Source organism: Acanthaster planci, linkage group LG08, assembly GCF_054643075.1.
Source record: "Acanthaster planci isolate LZ-2023a linkage group LG08, COTS_SCS, whole genome shotgun sequence".
Taxonomy (NCBI): Eukaryota; Metazoa; Echinodermata; class Asteroidea; order Valvatida; family Acanthasteridae; genus Acanthaster; species Acanthaster planci.
In genome coordinates this window covers 17480857-17505229 of record NC_141784.1, presented here as the reverse complement: position 1 = coordinate 17505229, position 24373 = coordinate 17480857, and the positions used below count along the sequence as shown (strand labels likewise).

Sequence of the window (24373 nt, the reverse complement as noted above, 5' to 3'; positions counted from 1 at the left end):
CCTAATGTCTGAGAAAGTTGAAGGTGGCTGCAATCAGACTTTGGAAAAATCACTTGTTGGGGGGTGATTTTGTTTTGTGGGAATAATTCACAATGTAATTGGTTCACCAACAAAAAAAATGAAAAGAAATTGAAAGATTAGGGACCAGGCAACAATTTAATTTGTGTTCCAGAAATCTCAGGGATGTTGGTATGCATGTTAATTATTGGGCCCTGAACAGTGCCGATTTTACACTGTTTTCAATTGGGATTGAATTAGTGGACTGTACCCACAGGCATTGACAATAAGGGACAAAGCTCTCAGCAGGAAGCTGACAAATCATCAACAAAGGAGGGGAGTCTATTTTGAGGTATTTTCATGTGAATTAATTATTTTTCTGTTTTGGTTCCTTTTCCTTTTTTTACCACACCGTTTCTCAAGGGGGGGGGACAAGAAACTAAGTCTCTCCCCGTCGTGAATCCAATGTGCATGGGTCCTTTACCACGTCTCAGGAAAGACTATACAGCATCATCCTCAGTGCACAGAATAAGTATCAAAAATGTATCAATTAGGAATTACTTGCAAAGGAGGCAGTATTACCCCACTAGGCATGCAAGATGCATCAAGGAGCACCTTAGACTTAATACCTTAATACCTGAGATTTAATTGGCTGCTCTGGGCTCCGTCGATTCGTCCTTCCCCATAATGTGATTGGTCAAATTCTTCAGTGCACATTCGGACATTTATAGCACTTGCATTTATCTGTGTTCCTCTAGTGACATGACTAAGATGAGATTTCTGAGGGATCACCTAGAGGTACGCAGTTTTTCTTTCAGGGGGCACTGAAAGCAAGTTTTCTGTGGCTTGTACATACATGTATGCTGTAAACATTTCAAAATGTCAAACTTTGTAAGGGGAGGGGCACCAAGTGGGTGGGGGGGAACACACTTCTACTGGGCACATCCCGTGCCTTGGCCATGCCCCAGTTATCCCATTGGTCCACCTGTACATATTTCAATGAAATTGACCTCTAGTCTAAGGTTGCCAGCATGGGCTTCAGTTGCTTTCAAAAGTGGAGGGGGGGACATACATCCCTGATAAGAACTAACGTGAGCCTGAAACACGAAGTCCTAACATCGTGGGATCTGGCGCCTGCTTGAGGGCCTGGGGAAATTTTGGATTCTAGATGTTTTGTGGACACTGTGTGACCACTTTTTGTAATAAATGCTTTTGCAAGATTTATTTCATTTCCAAATAATTTTTATCTTAAATATGAGTCATGTGTAGCCTTACTCCCTGGAAAAAAGTGCAGGGGACAAATGATATATCCCTCCTCCTAAAAAGTGGGGGCATGTCTCCGCCCCCCCACATCCCCCACCGATTGAAGCCCATCACGTTTTGTAGGGTGTGGGGTTTGCAGAAAGCTGTGAATAGTTTATCACACCTCCTGGAACAACTCCCACGTCACTGCTATTAAAAGATACAGGGGTTCAAGCACCAGGTACAAAATCAATCAACCTTAATCCTCCCCACAGAAAATTTTTTTTTCTCCAATTTTGTTCCCTTTTCCCCATCTATAATGAGCATCGGAGGCAGTACTTGCAAAGCGTAGAAATGAAGCAGTTCTCATGCATCATTTCCTTTGAAGTATTTCTAGCAACATTCACAGCTCCTGTACACCTGTCTGGATGTGGTAATGAAACAGCAGATCGTGGCCTGAAATCTGAAACTGATTTTCTGCCGGGTGGTTTCATTAGTTTGACGATAAGTGAATTTCAACTGCTGGGATGTGAAACTCTCATCCCTATTTACCTGCCTGTTGAGTTCCAGCTCTCTCTTTCTTTTTTTTCCACCACCCCCCCCACACACACACATCTGTTTGCAGCAAACATGCAAGAATAGGTATCTCCTGCTAATCTGTGTAACAGAGTAGTTCCTGAAAGACCTCAAGAGAGCACAAACCCCCCCCCCAAAAAAGGAGTTCATGTTCTCTGATATATGGTACATCCTTTCACCCATCCCACGTACACTTTCAGTGAGCTAATTGAGCAACTATTAATTTTTCTCTCTTCAAACAGATAGGTCATTTCCTGTCTTGAATCGAGCCCGGTTTCAAACGTTTCATTGAGGGGGAACTCAATATTTGTCAACCTGGTATCATCTTTTAGACTTCTGGTTTCCTTCCGGAGGAAACCAAGGATTAAACATTGATGGAGCAGCGGCAATAGGAACTTTTCATTCCGCCAATGGCTAATTTCTTCTGGCTCCAGGCTGGCTATTTAGGAACTCGCTGGCAATGATTAAGGACGACTCTAGGGGGAACTTGGTGGCTGTGGGAACCCCCAATGTGCCCCGGTGCCACCCAGTGTGTCATGCCCGACAGGGGAGCCCTCCTCAGGGGGCCCAAATGTCCTTCATGTACTCTACCCAAGTTCCACTGACCTCTGTGGGAGAGTGTAGAGACGACCACAGTTACTTTTCCGTTTGTAACGCCATGTTGTATTTCTCACAGTCTACTGTTTAAAAATGTTGTTCATAATGGAAATGGTATTGGAGTGTTTTTGTGAAAGATTTTCCTCAAAGTTTGTATTTGAAACCTCCTTCAACCAGCAGAGCTGCGGTTGTGAGCTGGAAACTGTTATTTCCTTAGGGAACAGGCCTTTAATAGCTATGACTTGAACTTAATAATTTAATGATGGGTGTGGCTGATGATGCACTTAAGGTGGGGTCCTTGTCTGCAGCCTGGCTCAACACAAGATGGCCGTTGACAGTTCAAGACGAATTTTCAAGATGTCTTGAAAGTACCGTAGGGCATTAAGGGAAAACACTATTTTGTATTTCCATTGCAATAATACTGATTGTTTGTACGTTTATAACAGAGCCTGTGTTTGTTGCATGCAGATGACCTTTTATATCATGTGGCTATTTGATAGCCAATCAAAATCCTTTATAAAAATCCTCTAAGTAGGCCACTCTCTTCCATCATTATGGGTTTTCTGTTGCATGCACAAAGGGCTGACACTTTCACCTGATGCAAAGTAGTGTGTTACATGAGTGCTGAATTACAAAACTGACAAACAGGTAGCTCTGGATGAACCCACAGATGATGCATCCAATTTTTCTCATCCCATAATTTGACTCTAATGAGACCAACTTCCCCTTACCTCTCCCGAGAGACGAAGAAATTTTATCCCCGTCAGATGACCTCACCGCCGTTACCAGGATCTCAGTCTGCACTTTTTACCTGAAAGATGAAACGACAGGGAGGAGGGAGGGAATGCAGATTGAACTTGCGGTGTGTCACATGAAACTTCCGGCACTTCTTTTGAGTCAAGGGTATCCATTAAATACTTCCTTGTGTTTCTGGTCCTTGGAAGATCTTTCATCAGCTCTGAATGTACAGTGGACATTGTGGGGAGCACTCTCTTTTCGTGTTGAACAAGTTTTTGTGATGCTGTTAACAACAGCTGTGTATAATCTTGCTGATGTGTCATTTCCAGTTCCTTGTTATTCCAGCGTATGCAAAAATTGATCAGTCAATCAAAGGCTGCCAAATGGTAATCATGAGATTTCAGGACACTGTATGCTGCTGTTAAATGGAATGTTTATATCAAAGCTTACTCTGTACAAACCAACCAACAGCTACTTTGTTGGATGGAACATTTTACTGTTTTTTATGCCTCATAATTATCATTCTTACCTCCCCTGAAAGGACTTCAAATGGTACAGCCAGGATTTACATTTGTGTTCCAGGGTGAATTCTGTCCTTTCAGTACTCCTCATTGGCTGACAAAGTTTTAGACTCATCCATTATCAATGAAGGGGTGTCTGTTGAGTGGAGAGGAATTTTGACCATGTCTTTTATGGCTGTTGGCACTTTCATGTAATTTTTGAATTAAGAAAACAGCTTGTATACTCTGTTAGTTATTCTCAATGCTGCCTGCAATGATCATTTCAAAATCACATTGTTCCAGTTTAGCACTGAAAGTCTGAGGCACAATGCTGAAATAACTAAAAGTTTGTGAGTAAACTGGAACCTGTAGATTCAAGCTCACAATTTCAGCGTGAAGGATTTTTTCCAGTATTACTCCGCCCTTCCAGCTGATTCATGTGTCACTTGAATCTTAACTACAAGTACAGAAAGTGAATCAATTTAACAGAACACTGTAAATGTTGATGTGCACATCAGCATGGAAGCATCATGGGGATGATAAAACTGAGTGCAGTAATGTGCGGCTTAGTCCTTTCTGCAGTGATAGTGCCTACTGAACTAAATGAGCACTAAATCCAAGCATGGAGGAAGGACACAGAAGGAGTTTGAACTGCCCGGGCTGTAACATCTGGCCAATTACCGCTTTCTGGCATGCCTGGTATGTCCGTAGCCAGAGTGCGGCAAACGCTTGCTACACACCATCTGTTTCACAGTCACAAAACCCTTGGTACCCTATGAACGCTGCTGCAATTTGTCGCTGGTAATCTGCATCCTCAAAACTTTGTGCACTGAGGTTTAGGAAATTGAATATTCAGGCATTTGTTGGTGCTTGGTATGATCTCACGACAGCATCAAATTTAATGCTTACGCTGTGTGCCCTAAATCTGTATGTGCAGTCATTGCCCTTAATGAGCTCTTTCTTCTGGAGTTATTTTGGGAATAAAAAGCCTGGTTGTTTTCAAGATTTTGTGTTTTGTTTAAATTCTTTTTATCCTGGCATTTGTACAAAAGCCTATTTTATGAGATTTCAAGATCACTCCCTGTGATGAAATAGCACATTTTGTTACTTAGGAACTTAGCTTTCAAGTAAAAGTCAACATTTTGTTGACCAGTCTTAGCCAAATTCATACCAAGTCTTTGAACACTGGTGTATTGGATGGAGGAGAATAAAATTACAAACTTTGCATGGATAATGGAACAGTGTATCCAAATTTGAAAAGTTTATTTACGATGGCAAATGTAGATCTAATATCAGGGATTTTTCTCTCTGTATTTCCTGGGCACAGCAATAATTTGTATTTCATTGCAAGCAAAAAACTACAAGTATTGTCAGGATATCACTGGCCCTGCTTATACGGCTAAGATGCCGGCAACAACCTGGCATTTGTGGAATGTTTCCATTGTTCGTCTGACTCGTTGGCGACCATCATTCAACACTTGTGCCAGAATTGCAACTCCTCCTGTGTCCTTCATCTTTTCAAACAGGGTTACGGAAACTCAGTTTTTAGAACTGCAACTGCCCTGCTCAGGGTCCCGAGTGAGATACGTTTCGAAAGTTGAACAACATATGTTGGGTTTCACATGAATTTTCTCCTTCACAAAGAGAAAAACCTATCATAATGTCAAAAAAGAACCTAAAACGAAGAGCAGTTTCGCAGCTTTCACTCGGTTTCATGTGATTTTTCATTCACAGTTGATACAAATAGTAAACGTGTGACAATTCACAGTTTAATTATTAATAACTACCCACTACACAGATGCTGCGGTAGTACGTGACATCAGGTCAACTCAACGCAAGAGGGCAGTACAAATGTGTAATCGCGAAATCTCGGATGCAGCGCACATTGAATGCAATCTTCTGTCGTCAAACTGAGGGGCAGCCTGTGATGGCATAAATCAAAGCTGTGTTTTGAGAGAGTAGCGCCAACTGCAGACTTTGGAACCAAAATGGCTGTTTATTATGTGTAGAGTACAGCATGCAGCTATCGTGTGTAATTATCCATGTGCACTGACGCATCATTCACTATTTCAGTTCTAACAATTGAGACACTCAACTTTGTCTATTAACAGCTCTGGTGTAAATTAGCCTTTGGTCCGAGGCACGCTTTGGTGTCATTATTGAAGGGGAAAAGTTATCAATATCATTGACTACTTGCAGTACCCGCTGCTGCAATGGATTCGAGCTAGCCACCAATTCTTGGCAAACTCTGTGGTCAAGAGGTTAAGACATCTACACAAATAAGCAGGTTGTTGTGGGTTCGAATCCTACCGTCTTAAGCGTGTGGTTTTTTCACAATTTTCAGACCACACTGTGAATAAAGTGTGAATATATATATCTATATCATACATGTAAGTTGAAAGGCAAAACCTAGTGTAAAAGAAAAAAAAAGGGTGCTGGTGTACATCAGTCACATTTGGCCATTGAATCCTGTGCTCAGCTGTGCGCAATGTTACTTTGAGCATTAGGTTACAGTCATGGTGCGTATTAGGCATTTGGTTTAGGTTTTATTTGTAGAAAAGCGGATGTTTTGGCTCAGACTCAAGTTTAGCCTTGTTTCCCTCTTCAACTCTTTAATCTCATCACTGAAGCATCACACCCAGGTATAAACAAAGACAAAATGGACTCGCCAAAGAATCCCTTATCTCCACTGTTGCAGTGCTCCAGTGATAATTTTACAAGTCCTAGGCAGAGACAATATAAACCCCTGGTATTCCCACTGACCTAATTAATAACTTGGTAATAGTTTTATAGTTTTACCAGTGCTTAAGTCCCTAGCACTTTGCTCTAAGCCAGGGACCTGTTAACATGTCTTCAGCTTTAAGCAGCGGGGACAGCCGTGCATGTACAGGGGACCATATGCTGTCAGGAACAATTTTCAAGCCGCTTGCAGTGCAAGGCGTGTGGCCTGTGATACCCTAATTAGTCACTTGTCAGGGCAGTTGGCACATGGCACTGAACTTTGCCAAATGCCTCCCCCCCCACTTCACAATCGGATGTGAAAACAGCGTCATGATTCAACAGTTTGTGAGAGATACATCAATTTGGGTTATTGCACATCAGCACGATGAGGAAGTACATGTACAGTTTCAAATTGAGTCTTGCTTGAAAAGGAATAAGTGAAATGGAACTTCTCCCCCACACTGCCAGGATTTCTCCAGATTTCAGGATTTTTGAACTACATTTTGCACTTTGTGCAAAAAAAAAAAAACACGTGCAAGATTCATATCATCTTAGCCATTGGGAGAGACCTCGTGCCTTGTTACGTTTGCTATTAAAAGCCCTGAAAATTCACGGTGATATAAACATGTACAGTTTTTGCCATCATTGGAACCTCTTCAGTGGACTTGTTTGTGGATTTTTCTTCATCAGTGAATCTCTCCACAGGGCTGTTTCAGCAGTTACATGTTGATCCCATTCCCTTAAACCCTCTTGACACCAAAATCTGAGAAATCGTCTTTGATATCAAGTTGATGGAGCAACATTTACAGACCAACTTAATATGACAAGATTGTTGCCTTTCCACATTGAAGTGCAGTGCTTGTTTTTCAGAGCATTCAGCAAAGTTTTAACAGTAAAATGGTTGATTTTGTTTTTTCAATTTCAAATTTAAGAATATTTACAGTTTGGGAGCTCCTAGGATTGTATTTCTGTACCTATCCCCAGTCTAGGGCGAGTTAGGGCTTTGTGACTAATTGTTCATGGGATGCGGGCCAGATCCAGCGGGCATACAACTTTTCCTCGGGATCAGCTGATTTCCTCGTTTTTCACCTCACACTCATACCATTAAAAATTGAAAAACATTGTACAAAGTCTTGTAAAGATTGGAATTTCCTCATTTTTGTCAAGGTCCAAGTTGCATGCCTGATCCAGGTTCATTGAAATATAGAAATACAGTGGAACACCCTGGGCCACAGCCGCCCACTAATCCTTTGTTATCCTAAGTTTGAACCTAATTCTGTCACAGCATAGGATAGCATAACGTGCATCTATTTATACACGTTCTTCATCCACATGCCCAGTGAATCTCATGATGTTGACAGTTATAGCTTCCTCGTAATGTGTACAGATTTGTTCTTACTCGGAACCTCAAAGCAAGTATTATCTGGCCCCTCGTAGAGCATAATACTTAATGTGTTTCCTAAATAGTCTCACCTGCAAAACAAACATGTGAGTCACTGAAACTGAATAAATCCAGTTGTAACTGATGTGTCATTTTGAATTATGTGCCTCGTGTAGGCAAACAGAAAGACAGAATGGGAAAGGATACAGGAAATGAAACATTGTCACCTAAGCTCTGCAGGCCTGTCCACAGAAGAACACATGTACACATGTACATTGTATATAGTTGTGGGGACTACACAGTAGATGAAATGTAGATGTTGTGAGGACCAGAAACAACTTGCTCCCGACTGTCCCGACAAAAGAAATGGTCCCCTACTGTAGTGATGGCTGGCCCGCCCCTCAACCCACTCAAAGTATGCCTCCATGTCACAGATGGATGAGATTGCACAAAGTGCCTTGGCAGCAACTTTCATCTTAACCCAGCCACTGTCTTCCCTTCCCCATTGTTATTTGCCCTCATCCCAATCAAACTTGACACGTTTCACAGGAAGATAGGCTACCCCTTCCCCTTCCCCCTCCCCTCCCCTCCCCCCTCCAGCCTGGACATTGCGTGGGTGCAGAGGTCTGAAGTGGTGGAGTGGCTCCGTTTTGAGGGGGGAAATGCCCGTTGACAATGTCTCTCCATGGAGCCTTAGCTGTTCCAGGTCGAGGAGTCAAGACCAATTCACCAGTTGATCCCATACCGGTCTGTCTGTTTGCAGGTGAGGGTGACAACCATTCTAGGGAAGGAAAACGGGGCTCAGAGCTGTCCAAATGTTTGTCCAAGGACAGGAAGAAATGCCACTTTCCATCCTTCATCGGTTTAATCTTTTGATTTGGTCTTTAAGGAGATTCGTAATTTAATTGTCCGGCCCTTCTAACGTGGCGCAAATGCACGGTCCTTTACTGTTTCATCAAAATGTTGGAAATTGACTATCAAGTATTTGCCCTGTGGGGATGTGGTGTGTTTGCACGAAACTCCAATTAGATCATGGAGGAATTAGATTAATGCATAGTCGGCAGTTATCATTGTGACCATCTAGACCTGGGTAGGGGTACTCCCATTGATCTGTCTGGAAAATATTCAAATGTAACTTCATTTCTTGAAACAAATGTAACTCCCACAGGAGCTAGCTTAACACTTCACCATCACAAGGTATGTCAACATGTGTATCAAAGGAAGTTATTTTGGTCTGTTCAAATTTCCACTCACAGATACACCCGTGTTTACATACCTACCCGGCCATTAATTGGCCAATGCATTAAGACCCACCCCATTATAGGGCCTGCAAAAAGTGGGACAGCCATGCCCCCCCCATTGAAAAAGTGTCGGGGGGGGGACACTGGTTCCCCCTCCCCGGCGAAGTCTTCAGCGAAGACATGAGATGTAATCAAGTTCAAATTCACGTTAATTTCACAGGTTCTTTGTTTTCCGGGTTTATTTCTAGGTCTGGCTTGGGCTGTAGTCGAGTCCATACCAAGTCCCTGCATACAAGGCATTGGTCACAAGTCCACCCCAAGCCGCCCCCGTCTTAAGCCAGGTCACTGTAGCAATGCTCCAGCAAACAGCCACTAAAACCATTCCTTTGTTCAACCTGTGTCTTGTGACTGGACCTGTGATTGTTCTTGTAATGGATGGACTCCACCACAGCCTTGGCACTGACTGATTAGCCTTACTCCCTCACACATATGCTAGCTCATGGCACAATGAGAGGCCAGGCATTCACATTTATATGACCAACAAGTTGTCCAGAAAAGAAAGGGGGGAAGATTAGATAAATTTGATACAAGCCACCCCTTGAGGAGTGTGGAATGAAGTAGGTTAATTGATATGTGTGATGTATAACTTTATGAGAACTATTCAGTTGCTAGAGCTGGATTATGTTGTGCATAAGTTTTTATGGTGTCATTCTATTATACCAACTCCATTGTCAAGGAAGGTTGTTCAGCAATGATCGTTATCCCTGTTAGTTTTGTTCTGATACTCTGGTTACTTATGCATAGAGCATTGTCAAATGTTGGAAGAAACACCGGACAACGCAAAGGTAGTAATTGTAGATTACTCACCCAGGAAGCAACAGCCAATGCAGGTACTGCGCCTGACATAGGATCCTGTCTCTATTGTTCTTGGGGGATTTCCACCACTCTGGAAACTGTCATGTAAACCACAAGGGGAAATTGACTGAACACTTTCACTTGATTTAGAGAATGAACAAAGAAAACTGATATCTGATTTAAACTCATGACCCTAGAATATATTGTACTCTTGCTTCATGTGTGAAATACACTCCCATAGGAAACTCACTTGCTGCAGTTTTAATCAATTTTATGTTTAGACTTGTGGTTACTGGAGTGAGATTCGAATATGATACCACTAAAATTTAGAACTACTGCTTAACTGACTGGTGCGGTTCAATTTGATCAGTGTTATATTTAAGAAATGTACTAGGGTAAGATTTGAACTTAAGAGCACTAGAATACTGCACTGGTACTCTACCAATTGCTGTATCCTAGTGCAGGCCTATAATCTATCAAAGGATTCTAAATGAAACTGGTATCAGTGCCAAGATGATCAGGAAAATTGACGGGAGTCAGATTTAAAACTGGAACCTCTAGAATAGTGTATGGATGTGTGTTTGATGGCTGAACAAGACCTGTGAGTTTTCAATCCCATGCAGCCCTCTTGCATGTGTGTCACTCACTTGGTTGAGCAGCACAGTTTAGGCCTACACTCTAGTAAGTAGGGTCCATTGATTCACAGTTGTAGAATCAGCAGGACCAGTACTTTACTAAGAGACAAGGTTCCCAGCTATGAAGCCTGTGTAAACGCTGCATAGCTGAGATCGGTGCTGGGAGAGCAGACATTGTGCAGACACTGTGCAGTGTCACAGTAGAGATCCAACCTGAGTGACAGCTGCAGCAGTACTGCACTGGTTTTAAGCAATTTGGCAGACATTGAGGGACTGCCACTCTTTAAATTTAAAGATTGCCCAAAGCTCTGCTTTTTCCTTGTTTAGAACGTTATGTTCCTCCTTGGGGGCATATGCAACGTTATCATTACAAAGATACTACAGATGCAACACACAGTGATGAGTGATTGGTCACACAGTGTATCTGCATTCCATGCTGCCCCCAGCAGAAATCAGGCCAACATGCTGAGAATTTTAAAAAGCAAAGTGTTGACAAAGTATATGTGTATATATACCTTTGTAGTTGCCAATTCACAGCTACTCGTAAACTTGTTCCTTGTTGATGAATAGAACAGCTCTTTGATTTCAAGGCAAAATCTGTGCTTTATCAGATGGTGGCAAAGGTTCATTGTGAGTAACTACATATAGGTTACTGTTAAGCATGGCACCCTGAGGGGTATTGTCATAGCATAGTATCAAAGGATAGGTCCTTATTATTCTCAGCATGGAGATATTAAACACATAGCTCCTGTTCTCAGTGTGCCTTGTTTTAAATAGAAGTTGACCATCACAGGGCCCTATTTACATATAATGATCATTCCAGGTGAGGAAGGGGCAAAAAAAGGGGCTTCTACAGAAACTAAAAAACTTCACTTCAAGTTGGAGGTAGACATAGTGTATTTGTGCTTTAGGTTAAGGAAGGAACAATGTCGAGCAAACAAAACTTGTCCAGACACTGACTTAAGCTCAAATGTGTCATCCCATATATGGAACATTTTGTATCGATCTGCAACACAAAGCCATGTTCCATCCTGTTCATTTTCCTTATCTGTGTTTTATGTCCACAGGAAGGTGATCATTTACCGTGTTGACATTCAGTCCCAGCGAAGCAAAGTTGAGCTCTGATGTGGAGGGATTAAAGGCAGAAATCCGCAGATGTGTCGCGGTGATGGAACCGGTCTGCCCACTGTAATGTGCGCCCTTCAAGAGCGTAGGTACACCATACCCTCTGCCCCAAGCATTGGCTAAAGGTATATTTTTAGATTGGCTGGAAGGGGGAGGGGGGGATGTGTGGTTAGGCAGGACTACTGGAGGTGTAAATTGGCTCGTAGGGTGATAATTTGTTGGGCGAGAGATGGGAGGGGGGAGGCATTATTGTGGCAGGCTATATATCAAAGCCTTACTGAAGGAGAGACATACCGTTCCTTTATGTGCAATGTTTTTTTTCTGAAAGAGGTTGGTGTGTTTTCCGAATTGGGGTACATATTAGACTTGGTGTATCTTTGCCTCTGTTAAAACATCACTGATTTCGTAATTGCAATCCTTACATAGCACTTACCATCATACAGACAATCTCAAATTTCACTTGAGAAGTTATGTACTTGTTCATTAGGACACAATGAGAGCCAAATACAGTCGGAGATATCAATGCACATCCATTGAGCCTCTGACAGGGACATTTGTAGTTCAGTGTGTAGAGGGGCAAAGTGCATAGGGGTAAAGTGACGTGCTCAAGGCCCCAACATTTCCTTGACCACCTGCTGGATTTGTAACCCATTAACCACTACAGGCCTCATGTCCCCCCTTTCCCTCCCACATGCACGCATAAACCTGGCCGCTTCTTGAACTTGGGGCTGCAACTGCCAGACCCGTGCTTGAGCAATGGCTGCCTCTGAATGTATAACTTGGCTATATAATCATGAAACTGCTTGCTAGCCTTCAGAATCTCCCATGGACACCTGTGTCATGATTTCCAGCTGCAGGTACATGTGAGTGGCCAAGTTGCATGCTGCATTGTACCATCATTGGAAGCCATTGTGGCTAGCCATGCAGTGCCTCTGACTGCCACACGATTGCAGACCAGTAAATAAGCTGCCTGGTGGACAAGAGTGATCAATATCCTCACTTAAAACAGATAGGGAAAAATACAAGTTTGTCTGGTGTTGAAGACACAAATATCAAATTAAACTCATTTCCTTAGGCCCCCCCCCCAAAGTTTCTGGTTTGTGGTCACCTTGCGCGTTGCTATAGACCTGCGCATCAGCAAAATAAAACAGTTTTTGTATAAAACAATGCACAAAAGCTGCCAAACTTGCTTAATCAGCTGGAATCCTGCTACTGCATAATTTTAACATGTTTTTGATGGGGAACGGTTGAGTAATATGTACAGTAAAGGAGTCCCTGTAGTTCCCCATATACTTAGTTGGGCACTCTTTTTCAGATGACATCATTTCTGTATTATACATTTACGTTTGGGAACCAGACAAACAAGGTGATCTCATGTCCTATGTACAAGCTGAAAAAGCTTTTAAACAGTGAAAGTGCAGGGGTCAGTCCAATTAGTGTTGGCAGCAGCCGGAGTTACGTGCACATGCAGTTGGAATGGACATCGCCTGTTACTGTACATCATTAAAAAAAAAAAAGGGTGAAAAAAAAGCCACACCGCTGCACCATGTTTGGAACCAGCTCCTGATCAGAAATCAGAGACTTTTATGGGGCTTTATCTTTCATTTTCTTTTCAAGTTTTAGTGGCTCAACCTTTAAACCTTTAAAGCTATTTCTATCCAAAGATAATCACCCCTAAAAACAGTCACAGAGCCCACACTCCACTGCTAAACAGAGCAGTTTGAAGAGCTCCATTTTGTCCAACAATCTAGCACTGCGGTTCAGCTGAAAGCACTCATTTTTCTCCTTTGACAAACCAACTCAGTCCATTGGCACCTGCCACAAAGTGCCCTAATACTAGGCCTGAATTTGACAGTAAGTAAATCATGATTTAGTCAGTGCAGGCAATTTTGGGCCTGTTTATACTGACCAGCAACCACAAACTGCCAGGACAAGGCCAAAGCTTGGCAGCTCCAGTTATTTGGCCTGCATTGCAAAACCTTTCTTTCTTGACCTCATTCTGAGGAAAGGTCAGCGGACCTTCTGGTCATGAAGGTCAATTTAAGCCAGCCATTTTAGGGTGGAGATCTCATTTTATTTCCTTCCAAAGGAGGAAGAGGAGGCAGAACAAATCTAGATACATTCAACTTGCTCAGGACTGGTTAGGTTTAACTTTCCAAACATGTCCACACGTACACCGGGCTCGTAATCAAACTGATGACATAGAAAATCCACACTGGAGTGACATGTTGTGAACAAACACCTTGTTATTAGCATTTGGACTTATAATAGGGCTGTCACCTGTCAGGTTTCTCCCTCACTGAGGAATCTTTGCATAGGACATAGTTTATATTAATTGCCTGTCTCTCTTTTTGTAGTTTCTCACAACAAGTTAACTGCAACATTTTCTGGACTAGGGGAGAAAAAGCTTAACCCCTCTGCTTTGGTTGGAGGGTGGATCCTAAACCCAATTTTGTTTTGGATATTTCTTAAAGTAACCTTTCATGGCTGTTTTCAGGGATGAGGCTAAATGTTGGGGGTCTTTTACACACTTGGAAGGAAGAGAAGTGAATTGCCATTCTCCTCCCCAATTGCCCCCTGGATCTGCCACTGGGGGAGGGGACCGGGAAAGTCCACATGTTCTGCAAACAAGCAAAAATGGATCAAAGGAGGAGAGAACACATTTATGTGATTTTTATTTATTATTCACATTCAACAGCAGAAATACCACCAATTACAGGAATTACGTTAGTCTCTCTTTAATTTTTGGATAATGTTAAGTTGATAAACTACTGAGAAATGATGCAAAATTTGTTACGTGAACAGTGGCAGTGTTTTAAGGCATCAGAAAGCTACGATGTCAACTTCAGCATTCCCACATCCAACCCCCACTCCTAAGACTCACCCCCCCCATATCATTCTAGTGGAAGGCATGATAGCAAATACATTCAAGGGCAAGTCTGTACAAAGTGCAGTGAATGCAGTGATCTTGTCTAGTACATATTGGTGTGAAATTGGTGGTGTTTCACCGCACATTGGATATTCGCACGCCAACTGACTTCAATACACACATGCACTTGCCGTCCCATTATCGAAAGATGACTGATGTCAGAAAGGAACCCGTTTTGAAATAACAATTGAAGTAACAATTCAATTGAGATGACCTTGATATATTTAACTTAGGCCGTGTCGGAAACGGGTTTCCAGAGCTATGGCTAGGTCTATTGTCTACGCGTCTCCACGCATTTCCAATGGAGTGAAGACCTAGACCTAGCTCTAGACAAGAGATTCGGATGCAGCCTTAGAGAAGCTCATTTGTGGTGTATGCAGCAGTTGATGTACCAAGAAGATCGTGCAGCAAGGTAAAGGACCTTCTCTGTTATACCCTGAGTACCTGTTCTATCCAGTCCATCTTGCCTCGCCTCTCCAAACGGGGGGAAAAAAAAATCATTACTGACCTGTGAAGATAACTCTGAGGCTTGTTATTGATTTGTCGAGAAGTGATGGGAATTTTAGGAGAACGGGGGAAACACGTCTCGAGACCTGTCCTATTGAGCGTCACTGCTCACAGGTGTCTGGGCGGTGCATTATAGATCTCAACATCCAGTTGCCTCTAGATCTGAGCAGTGTTTGCCCATCATCCTTTTTTTCTTTTTTTTGGGGGGGGGTTGGAGAAATGGTCTGTTTTTCTCCATGCGTGCCTGCATTTATTTTCTCGCCATTCCATCGTTCTTTTTATTCCTCCCACTTGCGTATCTCTATCCCCCCCTCCCACTTCACCTGCTACAAGGAGAGTATTGATTGAACGAGAAGTGATGGGTTGCAGGGGGGGGATGCGGTGCGTGTCTGAGGAGCCTTTCTGTATCGGGGTCGCAAGCCCAGGTGTTTGGGCGATGCATTGATCTTGTCTTGATCTGTCTGCGGGGGGCCTCAACAGCAGGCCTTCGTAAGCCGTGGGTCCACCCTTCCTGTGAGCCACCTTCCAGCCCACTTAAATGACACCCTTTATGTTCATGCATTTGTGTTCAATGTTTGCCTGATTGCAGAATGTTCCCTTTTATCTTGCAAGGAGGTTTGATTTTTCTCTTTTTTTGTCGTCGTTGATTCTGTAAGTTTCTTTTGTTTCATACACTGATTCAGTTTTGAATCACTGTAGATCCCCACTTGCATAAAAGCCAACACGCTTTTTGCTCAAACTTGTAATGTATGGATGTATTATTTCTTCGTACATCCATTCGCATATTGGAATTTCCTTTCTTTATATTTTCCTCAGGCAGATGTTAATAATGGCAAGCTTGATGCATGTAGCTGCAAAAAGTCACTGACATCCTGATGTTGAAGCTCATTTTCATTTTACAAGGTTTTTATTTTCTCTTTGTGTCTAAAGACGCTTTGTTTTACTTTACCATCACTCAGAAACTTAACTTCATTGTGTTTGCAGCCATATCTGTTGTAGCCGTGGCAACAGAATCAAAGTAACCCACATAGCGCTGCACTTTACTGGAAAAAAGGGCACAAAATTCGGACTGTCATCACTCTGTCTGGCTCTCTAATGGCTTGTCTGGCAGCCCCGAGTTGGAACCAGATCTTGCTAAGTTTGTCTTCTTTTCCCACCCACAGAATTTCCTTGTGTTTTCCTCCACAACTTATCATGACGTGCTATGCAGAAACACCGACACTTACAGGGGCTTGCTGCTGACAACTCACATAACTAAGGGGAGAGCATGACAAGAATGTTTTCCCCTGCCGTTTGCACAAGCAGTGCGTATCCATATGCATCCGACGGATGCTGCAATTTGATAAACTAATTTTGGAACTGTTCGAAACTGAACTTTGATTTTTTCAGTTGGTGGACTGAAATGCAACACGTGAAGCCCAGCTTCTGTGCAAGTTTATTTCCGTGCTATTTGACTGAGGGGTGGCCTCATTGTACATTTCGAGAAGAAGGTCTTTGATGCTAAGTTAGGCTTTGAGGGGCTGTTTAAGATTTAGTCCTTTTGCCTGTGTTATGTGTGCTTTAGTAAGGATTTTATTTTTCTTTGTTTTGAAAGTAATATCCTTGTTCATGTTTCACACAAAGACAGAAGCAGAGAGAAATGATTTCTCCCCCTGTCTTGTAGAATTTGTATCTTTTTTCTTATTCCACCTCTGAAACGTACAACACAGATAAGGTTTACTTCACTTCAAATCTTTTTTTTTACTTACACACTGCTGGACAGATTAAATTATTCAACATATAAAATTATGTATGGATGGAGGTCTCCGAGAAGCAAGAGCTTGTCAAGTGGAGACCCCTCTATGTGAAGTAAACAAAGAACAGTTACTATCAAAAAATAATTAAACGCAGTTCAAGAACAGCATAAAGGTTGTACAGAGGTATGCGGCCTTTCCCTAAATTACCTGGTTGGCTTTTTCGCAATTTTGTGAAAAATGTATTCCTTTTTTTTCTTTTTTTTTCTTCTGACCAAAACTTCCTTTGTTTTGTATACGTTTTTCCGCCATCGACATTGGTCCCTTTGCAAGTTTTTATCCTCATGAAACTTACTTCACTGAAGGACCTTAGTGCAAAGATGTGCATAGAACAATGACATCATGCAGTAATTTTTTATTGATTTTTTTAGTATTTATTGCAGCCCATTGACTTTGTACACGTTTTCAAGGCAATGTTTTGGTAATTCGGTGATCTTCAGTTATCCTCAAAGTTGCAGCCAGCAAAGACCATAAAGCAAAGATAACACTAAAATAATGACATCATGATAACATCATCGAGTGATTTAATATGAAATTTTGAAAATTTAAATATTATGTTAAATTTTTAAAAATCCAAATAAAATCAACTGTGGCCTCCCACAACATTCTGTTTGCATCAAGTGGCAGAGTATAATTTGGTCTTCAATTCATCTCCTATCGGTCAAATCACATGACCCTCCTTGCGGTTGAAACCAGAAGTGAGCTTATTGTTTAAAAGTGGTTATAGGTATCAGTTTGTTTTCAGCGGTGTTACTCGTTGGGATATAGTATTCTTCGAACCATCTACTGATGACGTTTATTGTCGAGCGCCCTCTAGCGACAGGTTAAAATTCTGGAAAAGGAAGTTTGAATAAATGTCTGTGGCGAAGTTTGTCCGAATCGCCTGAAATTTCATGTGGATGATAATCTTTACCCAATTAACTTGTGAAATTTTGGGCCAATGCTGTCATACTGGAAGTTATAAAAAAAATTCTTTTATTCTTCAAAATTTGGTAAAAAATCAACCATAACAGAGTTAAGCATGAATTGTCCATTATATGATAGCTAAAATATTGAAGTCAACTGCATGAAGTGCATAAGTGGTGTACTTCTTCACACAGATGAACCGCAGACAACAAAAAACCCCTTACAATTAATATTTGCGAACTCGAAAGTCCCATTCGCATACTGTGCATTGGCTAATGTCTGTGTGGACGCACAATATCTGCCTGTAACATAGGCAGCGCACAGTGCGCAGGGCATATACTTAGGAGCTGGCAAAATGCCAAGCACATGTTGCTCAGAGCAGATCGCATTGTATGGAACGCCAAAAGGGACAAGTGTTTAAAATCTCTAATCTGTGCTCTTTCCGTAATAACAATAATGTTTTGTATTGTATTTTGTATTGTACATGTCTGATTTGGTTGAAACCTTGCAGATAGTTAGGAAGGGAAGGTTTATAAATGGAAATTGACCTCTTGTGATGACAATGTCATCAGCAGACAACTCACATGATATTAAAGGTGCGTACTTTAAAGTACTATGTCTCCTAAAGTGCAGGTCTGATTGGGTTGAAACCTTGCTGATATCTTGGAAAGGAAGTGCTTTAGGCAAATATGGACCTCATGTGATGATGATGTCATCAAATGACAAGTCACATGGCATTAAATGTCCACTTGTAAAACTTTATATGAAGTACATTTCCAATTGGGTTCAGACCTTGCAGATATCTTGAAAGGGATATGATTTAAACGATTATTGACCTCATGTGATGATGACGCCATATAGGTGACAAGTTACATGACATTAAAGGTGCACTGTTTAAAGGCCCTATATCTCCTGAAGTATATCCCATCGAGTCGCAACTTTGCAGATAACAAACAAATGAAGTGCTCTAGACGAAAATTTACCTGATGTTATGATGACGTCATCAGATGAGTCAAATTACATTGTACATACACTCTTTAAGCATGTTATTTCCTGAAGTGCATGCCTGATTGGATTGAAACCTTGGACCTGAATGGTCGTGATGAAATAATTACACCATCAGGATTTTGCAGCAGATTGGGTTCTTCAAACTAACAAATTAATGCGAAAAAGCCTTCTGTTCTATTGGCAAACAGACAGATAAGCTCTAGATTCCCTTTTCCTTTTGTATTTATTTTCTTCTTCACATGTGCGCTCATGCAAATTGAACAACCAGGCCTTACACAAAGTCTGATACAGTTCTTTTCAGAGGAGTTTTTTAACGTCTGTAGTAGAAGCAGAGTTGCAGTCATAGTCCACAAGTCAAATCACAAAAAAGGGGGATGAATAACTGACAATTCAGTTGAAAAGCTTGTGGCTTGGAATGAGACCAGGTGACAAAAGATTCACTGGTCAGGATTTTACCACACAAATATCAGTAAATTATTGTTTCATGCCTGAACTTCACCTCCAAAACCTTATCTACAGACAATTGAACATCATCCCAAAATAACCTTCAATAAATTGAAGGATCTAATTTGTACGTGACTAAGACATGCCATCTTTAACCAAAACATCTTGAAGGACTAGATCCCTAATGTGCTGTGTTTTGTGGGGGCAGCCAAATGAACAGTTCATGAGAACAGGAAAAGACCAGACAGAGGGGACTTAAATACTTAGATGGGAGCTGGAAGACCGGAGAAAGGAGAAAGACAGAGATTTGTCATTGAGGAGACGCAGACCGGGATATTGTGAAGCGGGAGTTGGGTACATGCGTGCCATGGCTCCAGGGTGACGCACCAACACCTGTCAACGATCTTCTGTCACTTTCATTCACCGGACGGGGCCTCAGCGACTTCCACAAGTCAACCTTGATGCAATATTTCCTGCTCACCTAGCACCGAAATCCCACAGGGGTCGCGTTTGCACGCAATCCCCCCTCGCTCTTTCCTTTTTTTCTTTGGGTAAGGCCATGCATACAACTGGGCCCCCTGTAGTACGAGATGGGGGAGGAACACCGTCATTGTTGTTGGTCCCCTTGTTCCCCCCCTACAACGGAGCTCAGAGTATCACCTGTGATCAAGTGTCAATCTGGAAGGCCAGAAATTGGAAACAAGGCGCAGTTCAGGAGATTTTTGTGTCGAATCATCCCTCTCATTACCCTTACTTTACAACTGAAGATGAATAATCCCTCTTCACCTGTTCCCCATTGCAATTTGGCCTAAGCTTTATGTTCCCGTCTAGTCATGTAGAACAGATAGTTTGGCGCATTAAGTTGGTCAGCAGAGTCTGGTTGAGCGATTGTGGTGGGTCAGAGAGGAACGGAGGTGAAAGGTTAGCGGTTGGAGCTGGTCAAGTTTTTGCCCGACAGGACTAGCAGAGGGACTTCAGGTTGAGACTGACTGACAGAAACATAAGCAGGAAGACAACACTGAATAGAGAATGGCTTAGACAAATGATTAAGAAATACGGAAAGGCCTAAGAATTGTGTGTATTTGCTCTTATCTGGGAGTGTGGGGTGGAGATGATGCGTCTGTCCTTTTGCAGTATTTTAGATTGACTAGTGTGTTCAAGTTTCACTCATGCTCTGTAGACTTTGTACAAAAACAAAGTGGTGTATTTTGAATCTTCATTTGTCATTGGACAGTGTACCATCTTGTCTTGCCGGTTACACAGTAACTCAGTGAAGACGTGTTACTATTGTAATGGTGGTCAACAACGTTGGCTTTCTTTAAGGTAAAAAAATTGTGTACATGGAGGCTAGTTTGTCTATTGTGTAATTACTTATGCTCATTAAACTAACATCATTTGCATAACAATGTAGGTGAGTAGCTATGGAGAAGGTGCCAGCTGATGACACTAGTATGTGACGTTATGTCTGCATTCCTTTTACATGAACGTGGAAATTAATTGTTTCTTTGTGTGCAGTACATGTACAGTCAGGGTACATGTATTGTGCATGTTGTAGGGAGTGCGTGCACAGGAACCATCGGATCATGAGATGAAATCCACCAAAGTCAACCAAGTCATGTGCTGACATTCAGGTGGAGGATCTTTAAAATTGCACATCAGAATGTGGTCTGGTATAAATGATGCAAGAACTGTATTAGTCTGATCGGTAGAATGGGAGGTTACTGCCCCAGTAACCTTGTTTGAGTAAAATTGGTTCCCATGTAATTGAAACTAGCTCTTTTGCAGTCTTCTTCCACCCAGTGTCCCTCTTTACCCTCACAATTACATGTATCCTTGTGCTTTACAAGCAGATCAAACTAATCAGCCTGTTCTACTCTCAGCAGAATGATTTGCAAAGACACTCATTAAACCACCTGCGACGGGCCATCAGATAGGGGAACCGTACAATTACAGCTCCAAGCGGACCTCTTCATCACCTCACAATCTCAGGTAAGACCCCCTTCCCCAAGGGATCATGTCAGCGAAAAGGTCACGTCAAACCTTTCTTGCACCCCCCCTTCACAAACAGAGTGGGCAACACCGCCCCCCCCTTTCACAATCCACCTGTTGCACTCATCGCTTGGGAGACCACGTAAAAGCAGGAGACAAATTTTTCTGTTCCTCCACAACTTTTGGATATCCATAATGAGCCAGTGTCAGCGGGGATTACGTGAAAACCAATGAGAAGATAGGAACAGGACTTGGAGGGGGTATGGAGGGGGAGTTTGAGGAATTGAGAGAGGGGGACCGGATATGAGGGTACTTTGGTTAGCTCAGGGTGACTGGAATAGCTTACCAGATCGGAGAAGGGAACATCAAACATGTTTGAGTGTGCACTGAAAGACCTCTAAAAGTAGTGATTAGAATCTTTGGATTAAAGGGATTAAAGTCTTCCAATTATTTCCTTCGTGGTGGGGTCAGGAACAGACTTGAGTTGTTGTCTTCCACTCTCTGCAGACATATAAACAAGAGGTGGTTGTATCGTTAGTATTAGTGTTGGAGGCACATGAACATTATGCTAAACGGGTTGGAAGGTATCAATCCCAATTTCAATACAGTGCGTAATTGTAGGTCATTTGTACTGTAGTTTCACAAGGGACAAGCCATTTTTTTCTTTGCATTCACAATAGGGCAATCGGTGAGTTCATAGTCTCTGGTTCTTCTAAGTACATGTACCACACCTCTTCTGAGGCGATTGATTCCATGGTGTACCCGCAAACCTACAGCTCATGTAACTTCCCCCATGCAAAGCTTCAAATCTTACTTAACCTTTTTTTGTTGTTGAACATGGAAGTTAACTGAAGCTAGGAAGCAGCTAAAGTCAGAAAATCCTTTTGTGTTGCTATGTGTTAGATTCTTATCTAACCGTTGTTGAGACTGAGGGATTCAGAAAGTGTTTGGTTGGAAGGTAAAGATTAGCTTTACTTCGGTCCGTCACTCCCTTGAAGAAGTTGGGGAGGGGGTGTTACCAGAAATCACTACTTGTAAATCTTGGAATACTTTTTGGGGGTGGCACTTTCAATTCTCATATCCTGGAATGTTAAAACAAATCTGGAGACAGGAATGACTGTTTCTCCTTTTAAGTTGCCAAATCCTGTCATCTCCGTAGATTCATAGAAAATCCACTGGGATAAGTATGACTGATTCGTCCCCTCATGAGCTCATAGAGGAGGAATCTTTACAGGTAATCAGATGGCTTTTGGACCCCAGCATTTTCATTCATTCTGGGTGTTAAGCTTGGCCTAGCTGAAGCTACTCCACAACTATCGTGAGACACCAAATGATGCTTGAAAAATTGGAACCAGCAAGGCAACATTGCAACACTTTGGTCTAAGTTGTTCAACAATTTGCCGTACACCAGATGGGTTTCATGACTGAGAAGCACAAAATGAGATGGGTCCTAGTTCCCCTCGGAGGCTGTTGTATCCCAGCTCGGTGGCTGTATCTGTCCCCAGCACCCCCAGAACAATTTCTTAGAAAAATTGGGCGTGTGAATGAGAACCCTTGGGCACACTTTCCCGGAAATCCAAGGCCCTCTTTTATTAATCTGCTGGCACAGCCCATAGCTCCTATTCCACACCATACTGACACATATGTTACTCTGTGTCCCTAAAAACAAAAGACTGCAGCCAGTGCAACTTCCTCTCAAAAAGTGATAACAAAAATCATCTGGCATTCAGTGTGTTAAGCCCAACAGTGTGCACAAATTGTTGATGTCTGATTAATGAAATATAGGTCTGGTAAATGGTGGTCTGGAATCAGAGTCTGTGCCCCGCTCCTAGTCACAGGTGGGATTATAGATAAGTGGGTGTTGTGAATTGCATTTGACAGTGAATTATAGCATTCTTTTTTTTAATCGGTGGTGGACGGGTAAGCAGGCTGTCCCACAGCAGAGGGCCAGTTCGTGTAGCTGAGGGGTGCACCGCAACAAGTCAATTCCCATTGACAGCAGTGATAAATCCCCATACTTCACAAATATTTCAAAAATACAATTCTCACAGGTGTTCAGGCTGCACAGCACAGATAAACAATGTTCGACATGCCCTCTTTCATTTTCCGTTCAATTTTTAGGGGGTTGACCAATGAATTTTTGAGAAATTCTCACCCAAAGCAGACCACCCCTAAAATGAAGGAAATTTCACAGCCCGGAAAGTGGCCATTTGAAAATGCATCCCTTTGCAAAATGACTAAAATAGTGCCACTTTCGAACCTGATTGCATCTAAATTGCTCAGAATCGGAAGCCCAGAGTCCGGGCCAGAGGTTCAGTGCCATATTTCTTCAATTCCCCAGTTCCATGGCTCTCAGGACCCTCTAATAGAGAATTATTTGAGTCTATAACTTTTATTAATGAGCTTGGTGAACACATTCTGGACTTTTTTACGTGGATGCACCCTGAGGGTCCTTGAAATCGTCTTGAAAGGGTGAAGGTATATCCTTTGATTTATGCTAATTGGGGAAGGTGGGGTTCCATGCAATCTTTGAAACTCATGGCGACATCACAAAATTCAAGGTGCCCCTTGGTACCACTCATTCACTTTCCCACAAAAACGTTCTCCCAGTCGTGCTTCCCATAAAAGACTACTTAAATCCCTTTATTGCAATATACCAAGCTGGTCTTTAAAAAAAGTCTTTTTTATTTAATATAAGTATTTATTCTAATTTATTACAAGTATCAGGTATCAACAAATAGGTTTCCATACAAATTGCCAGACAGAAAACAGTGAAGTAAATAATTTTGTTTAAATGGATTTGCTTCTGTCAGTTGATTGGAGGTGTTTTTCTCCTCAAAAGAGTTGTTATTGTGCAATATATTTGGATCAAATTACCCATGGAATTTGACATTTTTGAAAATCTTAGGTTCTCCACACCGCCGTGTTTGAATCCTTGATGCACTTGAATCAGCTTGGCATGCTAAAATACCTTTGCTCAGGAAAAACCCAAAAGTTGAGAGTTGGCATGAACTAAAGGATGCAAGGACAGGGTCTATTTAAAGATGCATTGAAGTGGTTTGGGCGGGTCACCCTATCGTCCATTTAAATTGTGCTGATTACTGATGTACCTAAAACAGCCCCCGACTAGCTCAGGTAACCTGCACTTCTCTTTAATTGCCCTTAATCCTTTAATCAGCAGGGTCTGAC

General features: G+C 42.1%; 1 protein-coding gene across 3 annotated transcripts in view; it reads left to right on the top strand.

The window, feature by feature from the left end:
- LOC110987587 (uncharacterized) overlaps positions 1-24373 on the top strand; it is a 37868-nt gene that overhangs the window by 9860 nt on the left and 3635 nt on the right. For 2 of the 3 annotated variants that reach the window (XR_015426091.1, XR_015426092.1), the window contains 2 exons: positions 11551-11733; positions 21076-21184. The gene's annotated coding sequence lies outside the window, so the exon portion shown is untranslated. The remainder of the gene's footprint in view (positions 1-11550; positions 11734-21075; positions 21185-24373) is intronic. The other variant, XR_015426093.1, reaches the window with a different exon arrangement.